Genomic DNA, 16,618 nt, shown 5'->3' on the forward strand with positions numbered 1-16,618 from the left:
TGAATCGCTTCAGGACTCATCATTCGCAGTTTTTGCTTGTATGGCTTGAAATTAGGCCTCATAGGGAGCCTATGTTCTACTAATGACCTATCAAACCCTGATAGTTCATTATAAGACCATGCAAAACAATCTTTATATCTCTTCAAAACCACCAACAACTGGTCCCTGTCAAGAGCATTTAACCAAGCACTAATGTAGGTGGGCTGCTGTATAGGACCTTCCCCTAAGTTCACTTCTTCCAAAGGGTCTTGTATCTAGAAACTCACTGATGCTTCTTTTTTGATTTCTTCTGTCTTCGAAGCAAACTCCTTGCTTTGTCCTGCTCCGAGTTTCTTTGATTCAACATCTTTGCCCTCCTCCTCATAGACAAAGTCTGTCCATAAGGCTTCTTCTTCCTGTATCTCCTGGACTTTTGTTTCAATGTCCAATGCACAGTATTTATCCAAAGCCAAAAATCTGACCTGTTGCTGCTCCTTCTTGCAGCCAATTATTATGACTTTTTCCTCTTGCTCTTGCACCTTCTGGACTATTGATTTTACATCCAATAATGAGAACTGAATTAAAGCCAAAGATCTGGCCTCCTGGGTTTCATCTCTTTGCCTACAACCAGGCATCATTGTCATCTTTAACGACAACCTCCTGATCAGCACTTTCTTGGACTAAGCGCTTTAGGTGTGCTAATTCCTTATCAGCCGTCACTTTGGCTGATCCATCAGGCTTTCTCAGTATACTAAGTGGTGTCACTCCTTCAGTATACAATTTGGCCTCTGCAAAATCTGCATAAGCTATGAAGGGTTGAGGGCCTGCATTGATCTCCTCTGTCTCTCTATTGCACAAGGCCATCATGATCTTCTGATGTAAAGAGAACGGCACACATTTGTTGGTGTGAATCCAATCTCTTCCAAGTAAAGCATTATAATTAGCATTGTTGTCGATAACGAAGAATGTCGTCATGCAGTCCATGGTTCCCACACTCAGGTTGATGGGCAAAATGCCTTGAGCCATCTATTTGTCTCCAGCAAAACTAGCAATGGTTGTACTGGTTGGGATTAGTTTGGGGTTTCTCTTTCCTAGTTTCTTCAAAGAAGATTTCGAAAGCAGGTTTACTGCTACCCCATTATTTACCAATACTCGGTTCATCTGTATCCCATCGAAGAAGGCATTGATATACAAGGGTTTGACATGTTGTGTCATGGATGTTGTGGGATACTCAAAAAGGTATGAGAGGTTAATACTCACATCTTCCTCACTCTCATCTCCAGTTTCCATTAGGATGGCCACTTCGGATTCATCTTGCACCACACTCACTTGTGAGTCTTCACTAGAAACTGGAATTGGGTCAATTTCCTAACCTTAGCTTTCATCTTCAACTTGAGACTCCTGTGGTAGTATATGCACCATATTCATTGACACGGGAGGAAATGAGCCAAATTGGACAACTAACTGTATTTGTTTCTCTTCTTGGCCAACTTGTTCAATTACTTCAGAAGCATCTTCCATGCTGCATTCTGGCACTTCAGTACTAGTAACTTTCTTCAAATGGTCTGTTTCTGCTGATTTTTCGACCAAAAATGTATGTTCAGCCAGGAAGGCTTCAACATCTCTTCCTCAACCATCTCTTTCCTTTGGCCTAGGCCAACTTCTCCATCTGTCTCACTATCACTTTCCATCAAAGCTTTTTTCAATCCTGTCAAACCGAATCTTTCCTTGGCTTTCATTCGGAATGAACTTTGACCAATTTCTCTCTGTTGCAACTCTTTTTGTCTTGAGAAGTCGATTTTGGATTATAATCTAACTTCGAACTTTTTTCTCCATCTGTCTGGCCCTTTAGCTGGACCAATGAAGAACTTTCTCCGTTTTCTTTCAGATCCCTCTGGTACTGAGTGTACCTTCGCTGGATCTTCTTCCTTTGGGACCTAGAGATCACTGGGACCATATTTGGTTCCTTTGTTTTTGGATGCTTAAGTAACACCCAATTATTTGGAGCCACCAAAGGAGGTTTAACCATCCTACCTTGGTCTCCAACAACATTTCTTTGGGTAGATATTTCCCTAGGTTTGTTTTGCATGACAAACCAATCTGGGACTCCAAGCACCCATGAACCTACTAGCCCAGTTGTTGAACTGTCTCTTTCTTCCTTCGAAGCCATCTTCGATGCTGGCTGTAAAGGCCACTGTTTGGCCCTGACTCCCTGTTTTGGGCCCAATTCAGGCCTTCTATGAAGGTGGCCACTTTCCATCCTGTGTGAGGTTGGTCTAGGAAGCCAATCCCTGGCTTTGACCCCATAACTTGAACCCCTTTCAAGTCTCCTTTTAGGATGTTTGCCCTCCATTCTGTAATAGTTAGGTGGTCTGGATTCATGTAGAGGTCTCTTGCCTTTGGAGTGCACTCTAGCGGCTGTTGGCTCAACCATTAATGGTTGCTGCCTAATACCAATTGGATATGGCCTTTTGTTATAAACACTAGTTGATTTAGGACGCCTCTGCACATCTTTGTAATATTGCTTCCCATCAATCGGAAGCCCTTGTCAACCACTTGTAGCTCAACCTGCATCTGGGACACATTCTTTGCATGACAGCTGCCTCTAAAGAATCATCATCCAGTGCCTCTTTATCAGAGTCTTCCCTCTGGTCTGGAAAACCTTGTCTAATAACTAGTAAACTTCTAGCATCTTTCTTGACAGTAGTCTGGCTGGCAACATGCATTTGCACATTGACCTCTTCCAATTCTTTCAAGGACAAGTTCTAGAAGTCTGGCACAGTAACATTGGCTGTCATTTCTCCAATTTCTGGGAATAGATTAGTGTCAATCCCCATGGCATTTTGGGGCGAGGCATTGAACTATGCTCGTCATCTTGTTAACCGACTACCTACTGCAGCACTAGATGGCAAGACTCCCATGGAGGTATGGTCAGGAGTGCCAGTTACTGATTATGATCAGCTACGTATCTTCGGATGTCCAACCTATTTTTATGTTACAGAATCTAAGTTGGATCCTACAGCCAAGAAAGTTGTCTTCTTAGGCTTTAGTGACGGACGGTGTCAAGGGATACAGACTCTGGTGCCCTGAATCAAAGAAAGTTGTCACTAGAAGAGACGTTACCTTTGATGAGTCTACAATGCTGAAGCAACCAAATCCTTAAGAAAATGATGAAGCATTAAAGAAGTTAGTGCAGATGGAGGTTGAAACTCCAACAAAGACTAATCAACCAATCAACCATCCTGAAGAAGTCTCAGTGGATAGCTCTAAAGAGAGTTCAGATGAAAATGAAGGTCCAGAGGCTCCACAACAATCAGAACCCATTGCAATCAAGAAAGGAAAAAGGGTTACTAAGCAACCCAGTTGGATGACCGATATGGTAGCTTATGCACTTCCAATCATTGAAGACAATGTTCCTTGCACTTTCAAAGAAGCCGTACAGAATGCAGAAAGTGTTAATTGGATGGAGGCTATGGATGAAGAGATCGGGTCACTTCAAAAGAACCAGACTTGGGAGTTGGTGCAACTTCCAAAAGGCAAGAAAGCAATTGGGTGTAAGTGGGTTTACACCAAGAAAGAAGGCATCCCAAGCAAAGACAACATCAGATTCAAAGCTAGATTGGTAGCTAAAGGCTATACTCAGAAGGAACGAATAGACTACAATGAGGTATTCTCACCTGTTGTGAAGCACACGTCTATTCGTATCTTGTTAGCTTTGGTTGCACAGTTTGATCTCGAGCTCGCCCAACTCGATGTCAAAACTGCCTTTTTACATGAAGATCTTGAAGAGGAGATATACATGTCCCAGCCAGATTGTTTCAAAGTTGCTGGAAAAGAGAATTGGGCCTGCAAGCTGAACAAATCATTGTACGGATTGAAGCAATCCCCGAGATAGTGGTACAAAAGATTTGATCGGTTCATGATAGAGAAAGAATACACAAGAAGTCAATTTGATCATTGTGTATATTTCCATAAGCTTCCAGATAGGTCCTTCATCTATTTGCTCTTATATGTGGATGATATGTTAATTGCATCAAAGAGCAATGAGGAGATTGACAAACTCAAGGCACAGTTAGCAAGAGAGTTTGAAATGAAGGATTTGGGAGAAGCAAAGAAAATTCTTGGCATAGAGATCAAGAGAGACAGGAAGAACGGCACGGTTCATCTGACACAAACTCAATACTTGAAAAAGGTGTTAGACAGATTTGGCATAAATGGGAAAACAAAAGCTGTGAGTACACCACTGGCCCCTCATTTCAAGCTTAGTGCTTCGATGTCTCCACGCACAGAAGAAGAACGGAAGCATATGGCACAAGTTCCATATGCAAATGCAGTTGGTGCATTAATGTATGCTATGGTTTGTACAAGGCCTGACATCTCACATGCTGTGAGTATAGTAAGCAGGTATATGCATGATCCAAGGAAAAAATCACTGACAGGCAGTGAAACGGATCCTAAGGTACATATATGGCACAGTTAATCTGGGATTGAAGTTTGAGAGAGATAACCGACTCGGACAGAATTTGGTTGGATATGTGAACTCAGATTATGCTAGTGACTTGGACAAACGTCGATCAACAACAGGGTATTTATTTACGCTTGCTAAAGGGCCGATGAGTTGGAGGTCAACCCTTCAGTCAACGGTGGCTTTGTCTACTACAGAGGCAGAGTACATGGCAGTGACAGAAGCCTTTAAGGAAGCTATTTGGCTACATGGGTTGATTGAGGACTTGGGTATTGTTCAGAAGCACGTTGAGGTGTACTGTGACAGTCAAAGTGCCATTTGTTTAGCAAAGAACCAGGTTCGTCATTCCCACACCAAGCACATTGATGTCCGTTTCCATTTCATCCGAGAAATTGTGAATGAAGGGGATATTCTGCTTCAAAAGATTAGTACTGCAGATAATCTGGCCGATATGCTCACAAAAGTGGTTTCTGGGATCAAGTTCCAACATTGTTTGGACTTGATCAACATCTCTCGGGACTGAGCACCTTCAGGTGCAAGGCAGTGTTAATCGATCACTATGTTGGATAAGAGAATCCTCGCCAAGGTGGAGATTTGTTGAAGATTGGCTAAAGATTTAGCTTGCCAACTAGCCATGCAAGGCTGGCTATGTGAAGCCAACACATTGCCAGCTAGCAATACAGCTTGCCAACCCTTGCTAACCGACAAGTCACAAAGGTGGACGACCACTTTTGTGAAGGAACAGGCTGGCCATATGCAAGGTCAGCCAACCTCTTTGCCTACTGTTGAGTGTATAAATAGAGAGGCCAAGGGAAGAGTTGAATAGAGAAAAATACAGTGTGTGAGTGAACAACTATCAGAGAGTGTATTATTTGTAATTCTTCCATTTCTCTCTATATAGAGATAATTCGTTGCGCGTGGACGTAGGCAACTTGCCGAACCACATTAAAACTCTGTGTTATTGCTTGTTTATGTTTCCTGGTGTGCCCCCGATCCACAACATTTGTAACAGTTCACAAATTGCTAATTTAGTTTTTTACATTGGTGGTTGAATTAATAGAAATTGCTTCATCATATATAGGGTTGGCAAATTGGTGTTTACAAGACCTTTATATTGGATTTGAATCAGATCTATTAACAAAAGTTCTCTCTAATAATAAAAATTACAAAACAATTTGGGTAGGCATGGCCTTGGAATTGCACTAATAATTTAACGAAATACATAATTTGATGCTTAGCTAAGAAAATGAAGATTCGGACTAACAGTCATATGGGACTAATGATAAGCTTGTAAACCTAAATTTACTTGTAAAAAGATTGAAGTTAACCAACATTTTTTCTGAGTTAAGTTTCAATTTTTTAAGGACTTACATTTTTTTTACTTCAGTGTCAAGAAATCCCACGGATTTGTCTTCTAGTTCGTACAAATTATCGGTTTGACCTTACATTTTTATTTAGACATTATCGAAAAAAGATATTGACACCTAAATTCTAATAGTTTACACCATAAACTAGTTGGACACAACCATGATTTGGCATATGAAATACACATAAAAACAGAGTTCTTGATTGGTGATTTGCAATCCCAACCAAAGACATGCGTGTCATATATAGCTTCTTGTTCAATAAATTTTTGGAAGAATTAAATTTGATACAGTTTCAGTTTTAATTATATTAATATATAATGATTGAATGCTTGTATCCAGGAATGGCTGATGAAGAGGTTGTAGGTTCAGAGCAAACGGAAATTTTGGGACATGAAGTCTCCGTGACTATACTAACTAGCAGTGACCACCTCGTCAATGAAAAGATGAAGTAAGAAGATAGAGGTTCTTCTAATTGGTCTGATCTTCCACAAGAGATTTTAAGCTTGATATTCTCAAACCTTGTTTTGGGAGATTCAAGTAATGTTAGAGCGACTTGTAAATCATGGCAATTGAACACTACCACATTCCCACCTCCAACTAATTCCACGCTTTCTAAGTTGCCATATTTGATGATATTAAATAGGTGTGGTGGGTGCAAATTCTTTCAGCCACTAAACGAGGAGACATATCATTATCAAATAATCAATGATATTAATATTTCAGATGATCGAGAAATTCAAGACTACAAGTATGGTTGGTTGCTCATGTCACAAGGTGAAAAGATGTTTTTTCTCAAGCTTTTTATGGATGTGATAATCAATCTTCCTGATCCATTTTTTAAGTTATATCACGAGCGTGTCTTTTTCATCTCCACCGGCTTCATCAGATTGTTTGGTTATTGGAGTTGGTTTGAGCTATGTAAGCATTAGAATTTTCCATTATCAGACGTGGAGAATATCAATGGACAACCCACAAATTTCAAAATAATCGACATTTTGTGGTATACGATGCCAGTCCTCCTGTTTTACATAATGAGAAGCTCTATTGTTTGGGACATGAGGGAGAAGTGGGCATACTTGATTTTAGTAACTACAATAATAATAGTAGTAGTTTGAGTTTGAGTTGGAGAATAATATGTGGTGCTAAGTCCCTCTTGGGGTGGCCGCAGTTCAAATATCAACATAAATCAAGTTTTCTAGTGAAGTGTGATGGAGGAATGTTAGTGGTTTTTGTGACTCATGAGGACCACCGTGTTCGTCTGTTGAACCTTAATTTTCTGGAGATAGAATGGCAACAAGTGCAAAGTTTGGGCAACAAAATGTTGTACCTTAGTCATGCGGGATCTTTTTTAATAGATCCCATCACAGAAGGAATGGCTAATTAGATTTACTTTCCTAAATTTCATGGTCAAAATGGAGCTTTCTATTGTGTCGATACCCGCAAGTATCACTCTATTGCTGTCAACTTTTCAAGTGTAACTCCTTACAATTTTACTGAACAATTGCCCTCCACATGCACTTGGATTGAAGCCACCTATGATAACTGCGATTATGCATGATAACTAGCTTTTTTCAGGAATTCAGATGGTGATTAGTAATGATAAGAATAGAAATCAAGCTTCAATGCTTTATTTCGTTAGCAATGATGTTCTTTGTTACACATTTGTTTAATTTTTTATGAAGTTTTTTTTTTAAAAAAAATTTCTTAATTGATGTGTGGATGTTGTTCTTTGATTTTTTTTTAGTAATTACTAGGGTTATTCATGTGCATCTAATTAATTTTTGTAACCAGACAAATGAGTTTGGCAATGGCATGTTTAGATTGCCACATTCCATATATTTGGTTAATGGGAATCATTCCATATAATTTTTCTTCCACTGATGTTGTACAATTTAGATGCATTTGATCAACTTCTTTAAGAATCGATCATCCAATGGTTCTTATGCACAGCTGAGGACTTTGAAGTGTTTTTCTGCTTAGATGGGCGACTAGATATGCCTTTATAGGTTTTAAAATCTTTGCCTAACGTGTTCCCAAATGCCGGTGCTTTAGGCTTGCAACAAGGTGCTACGTAGTCTTTTAGTATTCATTCAAAAGACTAACCGGTGGACATAGCAGTCGATAGTTCTGAAGCTCTAAAATTTGTGCCCAAAAACCTCCAACACATGACCAGTGAAGAACAAAACATGGAGGCGGCTGATTTCTGTTCTCAGCATTTTTGTGGAGACAGTGTGCCAACTGAACCAACATGTGATGCAAAAACCAGCAGTAGCACAGAAAGAATGCAGGCATTATTGGTGTTCTCATTACTAACAAAGATGCCGCATTAGAGCTCCATGTTGCAATGTGATTTTTGATTGTCCGAGGCAAAGAACGATATCAATGCTGATCAAAAGCATAGACATGATATTCCATGCCATTGAGTCAAACAGGTCATATGTTCTCTTTATGACACTGAACAAAAGATTCAGCAATTTTGTATCGACTGTGGTGTGTGTATGGGAAGTTATTTCTGTGAGACTTGCAAGCTGTTTGACGATGACACGTCTAAGAAACAATATCATTGCAATGGTTGTAGAAGGAGCAATGTGTTGGAACAATCTTCTATGTAAATAAAATAACTTGAAATAAATTCAAACAAAATAAATAAATAACATACCAGATTTATTTATCGAACCGAATTAAAATTAAGACTAAGTCGAGTGTGTGACACTCTGTCCTTAAGACAGATTCGCCCCGCTACAGTGCTTACGGTTGAGTGGCGTCTATCTCCCAGGATACAATAATCTTCACAAATCTGTAGAAGCACTTCAAACAAATTTGTTTGGCGAATCAAACCTGTGATCTATACTCTCTTTAATTTATTCTAAAACTAAATATGAAGAATAAATGCACTAGAGAAAAATTGGACAGCAATGAGACAAAATAACAGACTGAATTTTTCGACTATTTTTTCCCGACTCAAAGACTGCTGGAAATAGGTATGTATATATAGCCCACTTGGTAACCTTTAAAACTTACCCGAACAGGTATTGTTTGAAAAGAATAAGTGTACCACTTATTCAAACATTGATTTTGACCGTTGCAACTTTTGAACATATTTTTCAAATAATAAAAAGTGATCCGTTGGTCAAACACAATAACTATTTGGAACTTCATTTAATAACTATTTCAAATATATATATATATATATATTAAACTAATTGAATAGTATAATAAACAAAGGAAGAGGTACAAACTTTAGGAAATCACTTAGGAGTCCAAAAATTTGAATTTAGAATTAAATTAAATTCCCACAATAATTTTTATTGAAAAAATTCAAATGAATTTTATCTAAAAAATTAATGTTAGACTCGAAAAACGACGTTAACTTCCCATTCACTCATAAATGGTTTTGACGTTTTGTCTTCACCTCTTTGGACCCACCCCAAACAACATTTGGGGCCCACTCAAATTTGGGTTCAAAATCGGCCCAAAATAAACCTATATATAAACCATTTTTTTCTAACAATTCCCCACATGAATGGAATTTGACGGAGAGAAGATGCAACAACATGATCTAAATACAGAGAGTACATAAATTGAAAATATTCTGCAAAGGATAGGTAGCTTTTAGCTTTGAACCTTCCCTTGTGAGACACTATCGGATTTACTAGCTAACCAGTGAACATGATGTCTTGAACTATTCAGCCGTTTGTGTAAACCGAGACAACAGAACTCACACAGTATATCCCCAGACACAGTTTAGTTCTCACTATTGTGTTCATTTTGGCCCTGAACAACTTGGTCTTCCATGAGTGCTCTAAAAACTTGTAGCCCTTCACAAATCTTATAGAACCGGCCCAGTTCACACTCACGTAGGTGATTCTCATGAAGAGTATCCTGCCATACTCCACTAGGTTTACCTAGATATAAGAATCATTAAAATTTTACTTAATCTCAAACGTTGCAAACATCACTATTTCATCAAAGAAATGGATAAGAGTTAGACTCCCCAGTGATCCTTCTGAGTCAATCACAACTCGGTTGTCCCTTTGAACCTAGATCTTGGGATCTCCAGTCAACTAGGTTGGGTTGCCGTTGTGGTAACCCTTATTTAATAGGTTGAAGTCCCATTCCCCTCGATGAATTCTCAACTAACTCTTTTGTTAACCCTTTGGTTAGTAGATCCGCTATGTCGTCTTTAGACTTAACATATTCTATGGAAATAATTCCATTAGAGAGTAGTTGTCTCACGGTGTTATGTCGACGACGAATGTGTCGTGACTTACCGTTATACATATGACTCTGTGCTCTACCTATAGCTGATTGACTATCGCAATGTATGCATATAGCAGACACCGATTTTGGCCATATTGGAATATCTTCAAGGAAGTAGCGAAGCCATTCTGCCTCTTCCCCTGCTTTGTCTAAAGCTATGAATTCAGATTCCGTAGTAGACCTAGCAATACAAGTTTGTTTGGAAGATTTCCAAGATACAGCCGCCCCACCAAGAGTAAAGACATACTCACCAGTGGACTTTGAGTCTCTTGTATCCGATATCCAATTTGCATCACAGTATTCTTCAAGTACTGTTGGATATCTAGTATAATTAAGCCCAATGTTACGAGTAAATCAGAGATATCTAAGAACCCTTACAATTGCTTTCCAGTGTTCTACTCCTGAATTACTCGTATATCTACTTAATTTACTTACTACATAAGCTATATCTGGGCGAGTGCAGTTCATCAAGTACATTAAGCTTCCAATAATTTGGGCATACTCTAATTGAGAAATACTTTCCTGTACATTCTTAGAAAGATACAAATTAACATCTACAGGAGTTCTAGTAAGATGATCATCATCTTTGCTGAATTTGTCAAGTATTTTCTCAATGTAATGAGATTGTGACAAAGCATAACCTTCTGATGTTTTGGTAATTTTCATACCAAGAATTACATCAGCAATGCCCATGTCCTTCATGTCAAAATGTTTATTCAACATTTTCTTGGTAGTTTTAATCATGTCATTATTACTACCAATGATGAGCATATCATCTACATAAAGACATACAATGACATAACCTTTATCTGTGTTTTTAATATAAACACATTTGTCACACTCATTAATTTTAAATCCACTTGACATCATTGCCTTGTCAAATTTCTCATGCTATTGCTTTGGCGCTTGTTTTAAACCATATAATGATTTAACCAATTTACACACTTTCTTTTCTTTTCCTGGAACAGAAAAACCTTCTGGTTGTTCCATGTAAATTTCTTCATTTAACTCACCATTTAAGAAAGCGGTTTTAACATTCATTTGATGAATTTCTAGATTGTATAGAGATGCAATGGCAATTAGCATTCTAATGGATGTTATTCTAGTAACCGGTGAGTATGTGTCAAAGTAATCAAGACCTTCTTTTTGTCTAAAACCTTTGACCACAAGTCTTGCCTTGTATTTGTCAATTGATCCATCCGCTTTCAATGTTCTTTTGAAAATCCACTTGTACCCAAGAGGTTTATAACCTGGTGGCAAGTCCACTAATTTCCAAGTGTGATTTTGCAAGATGGATTCAACTTCACTGTTGACAGCTTCTTTCCATAAAAGAACTTCAGGACTGGGCATAGCCTCTTTAAAAGTTAAAGGCTCATTTTCTAACAAATATGTTAGAAAATCTAGACCAAACGATTTTGAGGTTCTAGCACGTTTACTACGCCTGGGTTCCTCTTCCTCATTTTGATCTAACTTTTGTTCTTGATGGTGTTCTTGATCATTATAAGTAATAGCATCAAAAGATCTTTTCTTATTACTAGTCTCTTGTCCCGTCTTATTTGGAAATACATGTTCAAAGAAAGATGCATTCCGAGATTCAATAATAGTATTTATATGCATTTCGGAATGTTCTGATTTATGAATCAAAAACCGATATGCACTACTATTCTTGGCATAACCAATGAAAATGCAATCAATGGTCTTAGGACCTATCTTAGTCTTTTTAGGACTAAGAATAGCCACTTTAGCCAAACACCCCCACACTTTTAAGTATTTGTAGGATAGTACTTTTCCATGCCACAATTCATAAGGTGTTTGATTCACTTTCTTTCGGGGTACTTTATTAAGTATATAATTAGCAGAAAGTATTGCTTCCCCCTACAATTTCTGAGGTAATCCAGAATTGATTAACATGGCATTCATCATTTCTTTTAAAGTCATATTTTTCCTTTTAGCAATTCCATTTTGCTGAGGTGAGTAAGGAGCGGTGGTTTGATGAATTATTCCATGTTCTTTACAAAATTCACCAAAAGGTGATTCATATTTACCACCTCTATCACTTCTAAGTTTCTTGATTTTCTTACCAAGTTGATTTTCAACTTCATTCTTATATTGAATGAAAGTTTCCAAAAGTTCATCCTTGGTTCGAATTAAATGAACATAACTATATCTAGTATAGTCATCTATAAAAGTGATAAAATACTTTTTCCCACCTTTAGTTTGAATTGATTTAAAATCACAAATGTCACTATGAATTAATTCAAGTGGTTCCGTACTTCTTTCAATTGAATGAAAAGGAGTTTTAGATAATTTTGCCTCAACACAAATTTCACATTTATGATTTGAATCAATGTCAAATTTAATCTACGTAAAAATTCATAATTAACATGTCCTAGTTTACCATGCCATAAATTTGAAGACTCAAGCAAGTAAGAAGAAGATGTATTATTAATAACTGAGGGTACAACGGTCATTACATTTAATTTGAAAAGGCCATCAGATATGTAGCATTTTCCTACATACATCCCGTTTTTGGTAAGTACAAACTTGTCACTTTCAAAAACTAGCCTAAACCCATTCTTACTCAACAAAGATCCGGAAACTAAATTCTTGCTAATGTCCGGTACATGCAGCACATTATTGAGAGTGAATTCCTTTCCAGATGTCATCTTAAGTACAATCTTTCCTTGTCCTTCAACTTTGGAAGTTGAGAAGTTGCCCATAAAAAGTTGTTCACCATTGTCCACTGTAGAATAAGATGTGAACATCTTTTTGTCGGCACAAATATGGCGAGTAGCACTAGGGCTGCTCGCGGGTCGGTTTTGGCCGGGTGCGGGTCAAAACCGACCCGACCCGCACTTATGCGGTTGGGGAAAAATGGACCCGCAACCGCCCGCGATGCGGTTCGCGGTTTGTGCGGGCGGGTGCGGTTCGGTTTGCGGTTTAGTGTTTTTTTTTTTTTTTTTTTAACTTAAGCAAATTTGACATTTTTTGTTACTTTCTAAACACTTTTTTTTTTTTTAGAAGAGTTATAAATTAAATTACAAGATATACAATTCATGATCATAATAAATAGTCCACATGTTAGATTAGATGATATGGAACCATGCTTGAGGATAGTAATTAATCTTCCTCCTTAGCTTGCAAAAACAAACCCTTAAAAGTCAAACTAGTAACACTAATTTAAATATGCAAAAATAAACCCTTAAAAGTCAAACTAGTAACACTAATTTTAATAGTGGATTAATCTTCACTGTTTAGCTTTTAATATGCAATAATGTGATAATAGAATGACAATTCAAAATATCATATTTAACTGTGTCTACTAGACTAATGGAATATAATGATTTTTTTTTTATATGTATAAATAAAAGTAAAACTCGTAACACTAATTTAAATATCATTAGATCATGATAATGTATATAAGTGCCCATATAATAAATTTTACTTTCCTCCAAAATGTAAAAATAAAAATAATAACTAGTTATCTCCATCCATCCAAAATGCAAAAAATAATAATAATAACTAGTTATTTTTTCTTAAAAAAAAAAAAAAAAAAAAAAAAAAAAAAAAAAAAACTGCGGGTTGCGGGCGGGTCGGGTTCGACCCGAACCCGATCTTTTGCCAATTTCTTGACCCGCACTCGCCCGCCTACCTACATCGAAACCGCCCAAAACACTGTGGGTAGGGTAGGGTCGGGCGGCTTGTGCGGGCGGGTGGGTTTGTTGCCCAGCCCTAAGTAGCACCAGTATCCACTCACCATTCTTTAAGATTTCCGACAAGATTTGCCTCAGAAACAACTGCAGAAAGATTGATATCATCTATACCATTGGAAATATTGTCCACTTCGGTCATATGGGCCTGAGCAGGCTTCTTACTTGTTCTTCTTTGAAATATGGGCCTGAGCAATCTTTGGCCCGATGTCCCTCTTTGTCACAGATATAACATTTGCCATTAAACTTGTACTTTTTATTTTCCCTTCCTTTAGAGCCATGTGATGAACTTTCTCCAGAAGACTTTCGTTTCTTGGTTTTTGAAGCTTGTTCCACCACATTTGCCTTAAACTCCATAGGATGCTTACCAGCCCGCTTTTCAGAATTGCGGTTGTCCTCTTCAATCCTTAAACACACAATTAATTCATCCATAGAAATTTCTTTGCGCTTGTGTTTGAGGTAATTTTTGAATTCCTTCCAGCCTTTTGGTAATTTTTCAATAAAGGCTGCAACTTAGAAGGATTCACTGAGAGACATGCCTTCTGCGTGAATGTCATGCAGAATGAGTTGGAAATCTTGAGCTTAGCTGATCACAGTTTTTGAATCAACCATTACAAAATCCAGGAATCTTCCAATCACAAATTTCTTTGAGTCGGCATCTTCCATTTTATACTTTTTCTCCAACGATTCCCAAAGTTCCTTTGTTGTCTTGATTAGACTGTAGACGTTGTATAATGTGTTGTCAAGTCCGTTCAAGACGTAATTCCGGCAAAGGAAATCGGCATGTTTCCAAGCATCAACCGCAGCAACCACTTGCCGATCGGTTTCATCCTCTTTCAGGATAGGAGCCTTTTCACGGAGAAAACGAGTCAAGTTCAGAGTTGTAAGATAGAACAATATTTTCTGTTGCCATCTTTTAAAGTCAGTTCCTGAGAACTTCTCTGGCTTCTCTCCATGATTTATTGATACTGTCATCACAGGAGAGGGGATTGGTGCAATTGCAGCTACCACAATAGTACTTGTTTAGGCATTTGTTTCAGTAGCCATCAATTCTAATTTTTAAAACAAAATTATAATTAGAATTTACACTACGCAGAAAATTAAACCAAATACACAGAATTAAATTCTGTAAAAATAAAAGAAACAAGAATGTAACTTTTATTTTCCAATTAATTTGGAAATAAAATAAAATTTTATTCAACCAAATTAATTCCACTCAGGAAGTTAAATTCTGTAAAATAAAAGAAATAAGAATATAACTTTTATTTTTTTTCCAATTAATTTGGAAATAAAATAAAATTTTATTTAACCAAATTAATTTCACACAGAAAATTAATTTCTGTAGCACTTCAATAATTAAAATACTAAAACAGAATTTTAAGTAATGAAAACTCAGAAAATAATTTCTAAAACCCAAAATTAATTTCTGAAAAAATTTCACAAAAATATATTCTGAATTGTTAATGACACCAGTATCGTACTACTAGTTATTGTCAAAGAAAAGAGACAGTATATTACTACTATCTGTCAAATAGCATATAATCACTATTTATTTTTCCAACCAGAATATTATTTTGTAAATCCACAGAAAATAATTTTCTTCCGAAATTATTTACGAAGAATGAAAAAAGGGAAACAAACAAAAAATTCTGTAAACAGAATAATTCGATTATGTCTTAAGATTGTTGAAACAATCTTCTGTGTAAATAAAATAACTTGAAATAAATTCAAACAAAATAAATAAATAACATACTGGATTTATTTATTGAACCGAATTAAAATTAAGACCAAGTCGAGTGTGTGACACTCTGTCCTTAAGACATATTCGCCCCGCTACGATGCTTACGGTTGAGTGGCGTCTATCTCTCAGGATACAATGATCTTCACAGATCTGTAGAAGCACTTCAAACAAATTTATTTGGTGAATCAAACCTATGATCTATACTCTCTTTAATTTATTCTAAAACTAAATATGAAGAATAAATGCACTAGAGAAAAATTGGACAGCAATGAGACAAAATAACAAACTGAATTTTCCGACTGTTTTTTCCCGACTCAAAGACTACTGGAAATAGATATGTATATATAGCCCACTTGGTAACCTTTAAAACTTACCCGAACAGGTATTGTTTGAAAAGAACAAGTGCACCACTTATTCAAACATTGATTTTGACCGTTGCAACTTTTGAACATATTTTTCAAATAATTAAAAGTGATTCGTTGGTCAAACACAATAACTGTTTGGAACTTCATTTAATAACTATTTCAAATATATATATTAAACTAATTTAATAGTATAATAAACAAAAGAAGAGGTACAAACTTTAAGAAATCACTTAGGAGTCCAAAAATTTGAATTTAGAATTAAATTAAATTCCCACAATTACAAAATTTAGGAAACCACTTAGGAATCCAAAATTTGAATTTAGAATTAAATTAAATTCCCACAATAATTTGTATTGAAAAAATTCAAATGAATTTTATCTAAAAAATTAATGTTAGACTCGAAAAACGACGTCAACTTGCCATTCACTCATAAATGGTTTTAACGTTCTGTCTTCACCTCTTCGGACCCATCCCAAACAACATTTGGGGCCCACTCAAATTTGGACTCAAAGTCGGCCCAAAATAAGCCTATATATAAACCATTTTTTCCAACACAATGCACCATGACTGCCCTGTTTGGTTTGAGTATCTATTTGAGTCGAGAAATGATGTAACCGTCATGCCTTGTGGGCATACTATTCACAAGATCTGCTTAAAGGAGATGCATGAATATTACCAGTATGCATGTCCTAGCTGCTCCAAGTCAGTCTGTGATATGTCAAAGGTATTTC

At 36.8% G+C, this 16,618-nt stretch overlaps 1 long non-coding RNA gene across 2 annotated transcripts in view; it reads right to left on the reverse strand.

Moving 5' to 3' along the window:
- LOC145791149 (uncharacterized) overlaps positions 1 to 16,618 on the reverse strand; it is a 38,897-nt gene that overhangs the window by 10,848 nt on the left and 11,431 nt on the right. The window contains exon 3 of one of the 2 annotated variants that reach the window (XR_014330860.1): positions 14,990 to 15,672. The exons of the other annotated variant lie outside the window; for it this stretch is intronic. This is a non-coding gene — a long non-coding RNA (uncharacterized LOC145791149). Of the gene's footprint in view, positions 1 to 14,989; positions 15,673 to 16,618 lie in introns of those variants that run through there. 2 annotated transcript variants of the gene reach the window in all.

The sequence above is a fragment of the Camellia sinensis genome, chromosome 5, assembly GCF_055761805.1.
Source record: "Camellia sinensis isolate YWXY chromosome 5, ASM5576180v1, whole genome shotgun sequence".
Lineage (NCBI taxonomy): Eukaryota > Viridiplantae > Streptophyta > Magnoliopsida > Ericales > Theaceae > Camellia > Camellia sinensis.